The 8,703-nt window shown below is 43.2% G+C and overlaps 1 long non-coding RNA gene across 1 annotated transcript; it reads right to left on the reverse strand.

The window, feature by feature from the left end:
- Positions 1-1,976: 1,976 nt before the first annotated feature.
- LOC146210148 (uncharacterized) lies at positions 1,977-8,144 on the reverse strand. Its single transcript, XR_014708344.1, has 3 exons — positions 7,856-8,144; positions 7,013-7,092; positions 1,977-4,382 (listed from the first exon to the last, which is right to left on the reverse strand). It is a non-coding gene; the product is annotated as an uncharacterized LOC146210148 (long non-coding RNA).
- Between the last annotated feature and the right edge of the window lie 559 nt (positions 8,145-8,703).

Consider the following 8,703-nt stretch of genomic DNA (forward strand, 5'->3'; position numbering starts at 1 on the left):
ATCTTGTGAGGTGATGTGGTCAGTAGAGATGTGCACGGGCGGAAATTCTGAGCCCGAACTAGCTTGGAATCTGTGTTACAGACCCGAGTCTGGCATGGCAACGTGTTCGGACTTAAAGGGCCCACGAAGAGCTATTTACGAAAACTAGAAAACGCACTCTAGATAAAGGTATCCTATCAGTCCTCTTTGCAACACGCAAATTTTTATGCTAGTGTCAGTAATACCGAAAATATTGGCGACTGAAAATGACGCTGGTCCTCTGCACGCTTAACCTGACGCACGGCGGCACGGAAGAAAAAAAAAATGAAAACAAGCTGAGACGGCACCCCACCACGTTCCATTCTGCCCGGGTCACCTGGGAGCATCCAGTGAGCAGGCACAACCAGCAAGCACCGATGGAGGTTTGTGCAGGGGAACATGTCGCCCTAATCAGTCGAGAGCTTTAACCAGGAGCACTTTTTAAAAATTAGTTGTCAATTGTCTCCACGCAAAGTGTTTAAATTTGACTCAAATACTCACAAAGACCCTCTCTATTGGATTTCTTTCACTAGAATATTAGAGCAAATATCATTTTAATGGCCCTTTAAGGCCCTGGTCTGCCCCAGAATCTGAAAGAAATAATTTCCAAATAATGAGTTGACCTTGAAAGACCTTGAAATGCTCGGTTGTCACATTTAAGATTGAAATTTGTGGAATATATAGAGGCACAGGACAACATAGAATTATTATTTTTTTATGTTGTTATGCAAGAACAATTCATGCATTGATGAATGCTTAAGACATTTGTGGCACTCCTGGATTGTGAATCCAGCAACGCTGAAGTTCTTTTCATTGCTGTAACTTGTGGCTGCAATGAATAATGTGTTCTTAGCAAGAAAGGAAAGATTTAGGTACATGGTTTCCTCACTTCACCAAAAACACGCGGCCTCTGAGCAAGGGGTTGATTCTGTGGCCAAGTACTGTACTCGGTAAGCTTATCTTGTTCACTGTGCGTCTTTCATGGCACCGACAAGGTCGTGGACCGCAGATGCTTTGACTAGGTGTTACGGCCCATTTCTACTGAGGCTTGTTGAGGCCTGGCACAACAGACGTGGAAGAGCTGACAGCATACCGCGAATCTGGAAACTGATACCTAAACATCTGCCGAAGAGGAAGAGACAAAAGTCAAAATTCGATAGCCCACAAGCAGCCCTTTTGCTTGGTCGTTGACAGCTAGCAAAGATCTGTTCATGCCAGGGGTGTGTGGTGTAAAGGTGCATAAACATCTGTATAGAGAATTCACACACTCTTGTGTGGGAAGGATGCTGCAAAACACTGCTGTATTGTGACACCTAGCACACCACAACCATATTCGTGCCTTTAAAAAAGTTGTGAATACTCTGGATTGGTGTGTCTGGCCTGGCCCCGCCCAAGCTTGAGGCACAGGGCTTCTGAGCGGCCAGAGTACGAGCTTTTGGGCTAAACCGAGCCTTCGCACACCTCTAACGGTAAGGGCCGAATTGTGCCTCAATCTGGAGAAACCACATTTGCGGGTTCTGGGGTCAGAAGGGTGAAAGGCAAAGTTGCAGCAATGAAACGTTCTGCGAGAGTAAGGGCGGCTCTGTAGAGCAGGTGCCGGCTTCAGTCATCCTCTAGTCCTAGATAATCAGTTGTAGATGTGGTGCTCTAGGTCGGAGGGAAATATAAGCTTCCCACACATTTTAAGGCATAACCAAACTACTGAGCTGTGGCAGCACGTGCCTCCGGCCCAGTGCATTCTTTGTTGTCCTCCTCTTGTGCAGCCGCGCTTAAGGCACAGCCAAAGAAGGATGCTGCAAGGGTAGTTTTTCTAACCAATTATTCCAGTTTATTCTCATATTTTATGTTGAGCTTCTGTACTCTGTGAAATTTCTGGAACTCAGCGGAGAGTACTATAACTGTCGCAGCATTCAACAAATTCTTTTATTACAGTTCTTTCTCTGCATGAACAAGACAAATTTATATAAAAAAAGGAAATGAATACATAACTCCTCAGGGCTGTTTCTTGGACAAGTTAGTGGGGTTTACTCATTTTGGTGAGGCCTGAAGTGCAAAACAGAGTGACGTGAAAGAAACACAGGGCAAAGCGCTAACTTGCAAATGAATACTGAGCTCACAAAAATATTGGGGGAAGGGGGGGGACTTAAACTCTTCCTTTAAGGTCATGGCATGCCAGCGTTAATGGCACCAGTTGCCGGTTTTCCTTGTGGACCTTGTAGACACATTTTGCCACTCACTTGTTCAGAAGCTTTTAACTTGCGGCTGCATTGTCCCATACATAGTCGCAAGATACTACATTATAAAACCACCGCGACAAAGATCTAAAGCACCATTTTAACCAAGCCACACAAAGGTATCTTCGTGGCCTAGGGGTCCTGAAGGGCTGGATTCCGATTTCACCCTTCCATGTCACACCTGTGTTGGCAGCGCCTACCAATTCGGCCATGCCATGTCTCATGCCATCACACAACTCAATGACTAGTCATGCATGACCATGTCGTCTGCCAGCTACCACTTGCCAGAGCCATGCCCATGATTTTTTGCTCATAATGCGGACAATGGCTTTTCTGGGGGACGAAGCCTTTAATGGTGCTGAATGGGAGAACTAGGGTTGGAACACTTTCATCCAGCGATAGAACTAGAGCAGTTTCTTAGCACCAAGAACAGTCAAGAGCAGTCCAGGCTGCACTTCAAACACAAGTTTGAAGGACGTTGCCTGACATCAAAAACACTGCATAATTGCTGTTTCACTCCTTTTAGCAGAACATTTTCGAGAACACTGCAGGATCTGCACTGGAGAAATGCGTAAGCATGCTCATTGCTGTGTTGTCTGCAAGATGTGTCAGCGGGATTCCGAGAGTAACAGATACTGCGCCTTTCCTTTCCTGTAAACCAATTATAGAAGGGTGGTGAACTGTGATGCGTTCAATGGAACACTGGTTGTGTTCAACAAGGGGCATGCGATATACTGTGTGCAGCAGCAATGCTCAGGCTTTCGCATTTCTCCACTGCAGATCCTGCAGAGCTCTCGGAATTTTTCAGATTGCAGTTGGCTGATTACCTCTCTTTACACACTTTCTAACCATTCATACCATTTGTGCATGCAAATCACGTCCTTTCCCGCTTGTTCACGTTTCAAACATTTCAAATTTCCCGCCACTGGAAGTTAGTACCACGTGACCCGTTTAGATGTCGCCATTACCCCTCTAATTAATTACCTAGTTAACCCACATGCATCAAATTATTTACCCAGCAAGATTTTTTGGCCCTCTATCTAATGCAACCATTCTTTTTCTTATAACTTGTTTCGTTCAAATGTAATTGTGATGACAATTCTGGTGACATGAAACTGCCGATATACCTACATAATGCTGACGCATTAAAATGGCAGTGACAAAGCATTACTGCCCTGTGCAGTCATACCTATTTGACACATGGTGCCTCTGTTGCCACAGAGGACATGGGCTCAACTTCAATGTCTTAGCCGTGAGAAGCTGAGGAAATGGAGGTTAGCATTTCATTTACAATCATGCCAGTCACAATACTGCGGTCTGGCTAGCGGTGGTGATCGTTCAAGGGGCAGAACATGCACACCCTCTCTTGGCATGCTACTGCACTACTCCTCACTACTTGGCATCTCTGCTCCAATCCGCCTAATGCAATGAGCTATACGAGTACTGATGCGACAGCATTTGCTGACCGTGAAGAATGTCAGGCATTCGGCGTCAGTGTCCATGCGAAGCCTTCGCCTACTAACTGTGGCAGGTGGTGTTAAGAGGTATTTCCCGCCCTCCATTTATGGGAGAGGAGGGAGATATTTGGACACGAAAGATACAGCAAAGTTGAACCAAAAGCCACGACGAATAGAAATAGAATATAATCGTGATTGGAATAATTGGAGAGTGAAAAAACGATGGAATTAAAATTGGATTGGTTGAAACATTCCAAATTGACTCTGGCTATGAGGGACGCTGTAGTGGAGGGATGCAGATAATTATGACTAAGTGAGGTTCTTGAATGTATGTACTCTGAAATCGCACAGCACGTGGGCACCTTGCATTTTGTCTCCATTGTGTAGTCAAACACCCAATGACCAAGCCACCACAGTGCACAATGAGAGTAGTAATACATTGGTGAGTGAATTTCGTCTGCAGTCAGTCGAACTAACCGTCCTTAAATTTGTTTTTCCTACAACAAAACTTCCTATGAAAATGCTCTTCATGAACCGTTCCCAGCACTCGGAGGTGTCAGGCATTGCCCCTAGTATGTGGGCCATTCACTTCTGATCTCTTCAGTAGGCACTCCAATCCTGAGTGACCCTAGTTCATTGCTGCAGAAGTGGTGGCTGCACAGGATATTGGTGGCTGCAGGAGACAGGATAAAATGGAAAAAAGTCCAATTGACTTATTTTCAGTAATGCTACTGCACATGTGCGAAGCCTTCTTCTCTATTTCTACATAGTAGGGCAGCAGTTCACTGCGTGTGTGAAAACCATGCTGTTGCGCAATAATTACATGCATTGCTAGCATGTACTCTGCTCTCAGGACCGCATGCATTGTCACTGCCTGTTATTGCAATAAACGAAAAGACTCTGCCAGGCATGCCATCTAAGAGATCAAGTGCCGCTTGGAAAATAAACCCACCCTGCTATTGTGAAAGAATTTCTGCAGAAAATACGTGAGGGAGACCCGGTCACCCGCCCTGTCAAACATACTTTGCCTGACATCTGCAAGAGGAGGCGCGACTGGAAAAAGGTCTATAGCAGAGCTACATTGCATGTGCTTAACAAAGTTGTTTGCTGGGTTAACTAGTATAGCATCCTAAAATTTGAAAGTGCTTGGAAAGACAAGGACAAGAGAAGTGGACGAGACAAAAGCATTTGTCCTTGTCTTTCTGAGCACTTTCACATTTTAAGACTGCAAGTGCTGTTGTGTATAGCAATAAATTTGGTTATTCATAATTTGTCTGTTTTTTATTCTTTTTTTGGCTATTCATGACAAGCTTACAGAGGGGTATTTACATGACCTCACACGTGCCGCTTTATTGCCCAGAAGATAGCTTTTGCTAAGAAATCCGGAGTAAATTGTGGTGAGCCGATGAGACATGCATAGCAGTTTTTTGCAACACTCCATGAACAGCAAATTGGTGGCCACTGTGCTGTTGGTGAATAGACCAAACGCGCACGCACAGTTTTATGTAATGTAAACCAAGGATTAAAAAAAAAAAGGCGGAGCACTGCAGCTGACTGAAACCGACGACATATTATTAGTCTTCGTGTAGTTCTGTTTGGAGTATTCCTTATACTTTATCTAGTTAGTTAATTAGTTGAGATTAATTCTATTTTTTTTTATATTCAGTTTAGGCCCAAGTACCCTTAAGTTTTAGAGGGGGTTCAAGTACTAATGACCCAGTTTTTTCTACTAACATACTTCCTGCATGATTGTTTTTTTCCAGCATTTAAACAAAGTGTGCAAATATGAAAGGAAAAGAAAATACCACATGACTACGGTCTTGCTTTGCTAAAGTTTGAATTATCCGAATTCAGGTTTTATCTTGCATGAAAGATGACAGAATCCTCTTCATGAGTATGTGGCTTCCGCCCACACTGAAAATCCGGAAAGCCCGTCTTTTTTTTTTTTTTCTTTTTTTTTTTCCCCGAATCAATGAAGCATACACGCCCACTGTTTCAAAGTGAGCAGCCACCGCCACTGTCAGCCAACTCTGACAAAGCTTTTATCGAGCTGTCCCACTGACAAAATTTGGCAATGGCAAACACAATGATGATCCCCAAATTTGGTCCAAACCACCCTCAAAATTTGACTTCGTCTGATTTGGACCAAAACCGACGTTCAGGCTAATTCAGCTATGTCAAGCATGATGGTGACTTTCAAATTTAGTCCAGGCCACTCTCTGCTGAAGCTGGATTCAGTTTATTGACAGGCACACTGGACAGCACTCAAAATATTGTTATGTCGCTAGTGAGATCATGTATGTAACAATGCAATAAAACAAGGTGAGCGCTTGTTAAAGAACAGAGAGCACGTGCAATTAAAAAAATCATAGACTTTTTCCCGAGACGTGGTTACGTGGTTACAGGGATAATGACAGTGTTTCACCGCAAGAGATTCCTTCAGTCGTTTTTATGCAATTTCAGTGCCAAATTAAAATAAATCCTCAATTCTTGGATATTGTAGTGCTCGATCTATACTAAATCAGACATTTTTTTTACACCATAATCTAATTTAATACATATTGTTACATTCTGGTCCATGTTTTGTCCCTTTACAGGTCCAATGGGCACATTCAAGTGCAAGGCCCTTAGTAACAATTGTGCAGCAATAGTACCGTGTAGCTGTGCACTATCAGACATAAAGGGCCAGTTCTGGAAGGCCTTTTTGGTGTCCATGGGATCAAAACATAAGTTATAGTCCTGTGCATTGTTGATAAATTCAGTCTAGCCCCACCATCCACTGGTTGTCCTGGTTAGATGACTTGGTAGACAATTTGCCCCACATGAGTAACAGTCCAGGGTTCACTCCTTGGACCACGTCAAATTTTTCACTACTGAAGCTTCTGGAAAACTTATATAGCTTTTCTTTTTACCTGTATGGCTGTACTTATATGGGTGCTAATGAGTAAGTAGCCTCTATTTGAAGTCTACTTTATCTTGTTTCCACTAAGTATACATTTGACTGATCTAGCAGCCAATGCATGGTACTGCTTTCTTTGATACACATCGCATAATTCAGCACTCTGCCTGAGATGAGCAGTGCACCTGCTGCTAATCATATTGCTGTAACGCATGTAGCTCAGCCAGAATGTTCTCCTCAGTAGAGCAAACCAACCGTTTTCTGGTCGGAGCATTTCATCAATTAAAATAATTAGTGGACAACACACTTTGAAACAAAATTATCTTTATTATTTCAATCAGTAAGCTACTATCATTTGCTTACCATGCATGAAACATTTTGTAGATTTTGAACTGTATACTCACCACAAGATGAGTTGAAACGGTTCCGACTGATAACAGCTACAAGTGAATGGCATCCATCCTTCCACCAGTGTTCTTGTGATCTGCAAAGAGGAAGGCTCCTGAAGTGAAAGCTGCATGGGCCACAATCTCCACACAAAGTCTTGTATCAAGGCATTTCTAGAACAAAAGAGTTTATTCTAGTAATGTCGATAGGCAGTTCATTGAAAGGTTTTACAGACACAGCTGCTTCTAGCCAAGGAGGAGCTTCAGTTTCTTGGGGTGTATTACCATTTTGTTTTTGTTCATGAACTTGCCGCAGAATACATATCTTTATCTGCCAACAGAACTTTTTTTTTTATGTACTTTGTTCTTTTCAAGGCTGAAGCAGTACAAGAAAGATAAGGCTGCAAAATAGATTGATTCTTGTGGTAAAGTCTGTGAAGTAAATGAAATAGGCTTCTGCCACAGCAAGAACCCTCCACCTAGTAAACAATCTATTTCACTCCGGCAATGTAGTGCAAAGAGCGACGTGTCAAAGAACGCGAACTAAAGAAAACTAAGCGCTGTTAAAGCTGATCACACCATCGATCACTTCAAATCTTGCGTGCACGTTTCTGTACGGTCCTGTCGTTTTTCAGAGAATAACTGGCACTTTTTACATCGGAAACAATAAATTACTTTCTTCCTGCCGATACATTCCGAACATGTTTTTAGTGCGCTCGCCCAAGTTCTGTACTTGCCCCCACGCATTGACATTATAAATGGCACTGAACCATTTTAACCTCGCAGAAGCCGCTGAAATCATTGTACTCTCCTAAGCTCGTTTCCGATGCACGGACATTTTTTAAACAGGAGCGAACTTACCAAGATTAGGTGAATTGCGCGTATCGGTCGGTGGTCTCGGTTCGCCGACGTTGCAAGTGTACGACAACAATGTTTTAGCACAGCGTTTAAGGGTCTGGTTGCAGACTTATAAAAACTGGGAAACCATATGACAACCAAAGAGGAAATGTAACAGCATAATAACAGCGCATATTTCTGCCTCTAACGCCGTACGTTAAATGCTTCAAGCACGGCGCCATGAAGAAAAATGCAAAAGCGAATGCAGCGCCACTACTGGAAATTACAATTGCAACTTCATGCAAAATATTAGTAACAGAAAAAAGTTCCCTTCTGAATGACATCTAACGACATGACTTCAACATTTAGAACTGTATTCTTGATGAGAAAGCCGAGTATGTTGCATCCTAAAGAGAAGAAAAAAAAAAAATGATTGGTAAGTGCCGCCATCTGCACCGCTCGCAAATGCAGGTTCGGCGCCCTATTTGAAATAATTATTTTAAACGAGCGCATGTTTGCGCAGATAGACCTCGCAAGGGCCGCTTTGCTCCATCGAAGCATTTGACGCACGACATGTAGCAGTGATCGCAAGGCACATCCGTGCAGACCTGTGAGGAACCAGTGCAAATGTGAAGATGTTCCCTTGCTCCTTTTTCTTCTCGCAAGCAATATTCCAGGCACAAATAGAAGTGACTATGAAAATACTACTTTGCAGAGCCCAAAAGGAAGAATACACTGACGCTGAGCAGTCCCATTACGAATCCAACTGGATTGACATGTTGGAAAACAAGTGGCTGATTTGAGCCTGGCAGTTTTGTTGATGTGCTCAACTGACAGCAACTAGAGCACAACTCACCCTTGACGATTTTTTT

Source organism: Amblyomma maculatum, chromosome 1 (genome assembly GCF_055883805.1).
Source record: "Amblyomma maculatum isolate TAMU_Amacu chromosome 1, ASM5588380v1, whole genome shotgun sequence".
In the NCBI taxonomy this organism is placed as follows: domain Eukaryota; kingdom Metazoa; phylum Arthropoda; class Arachnida; order Ixodida; family Ixodidae; genus Amblyomma; species Amblyomma maculatum.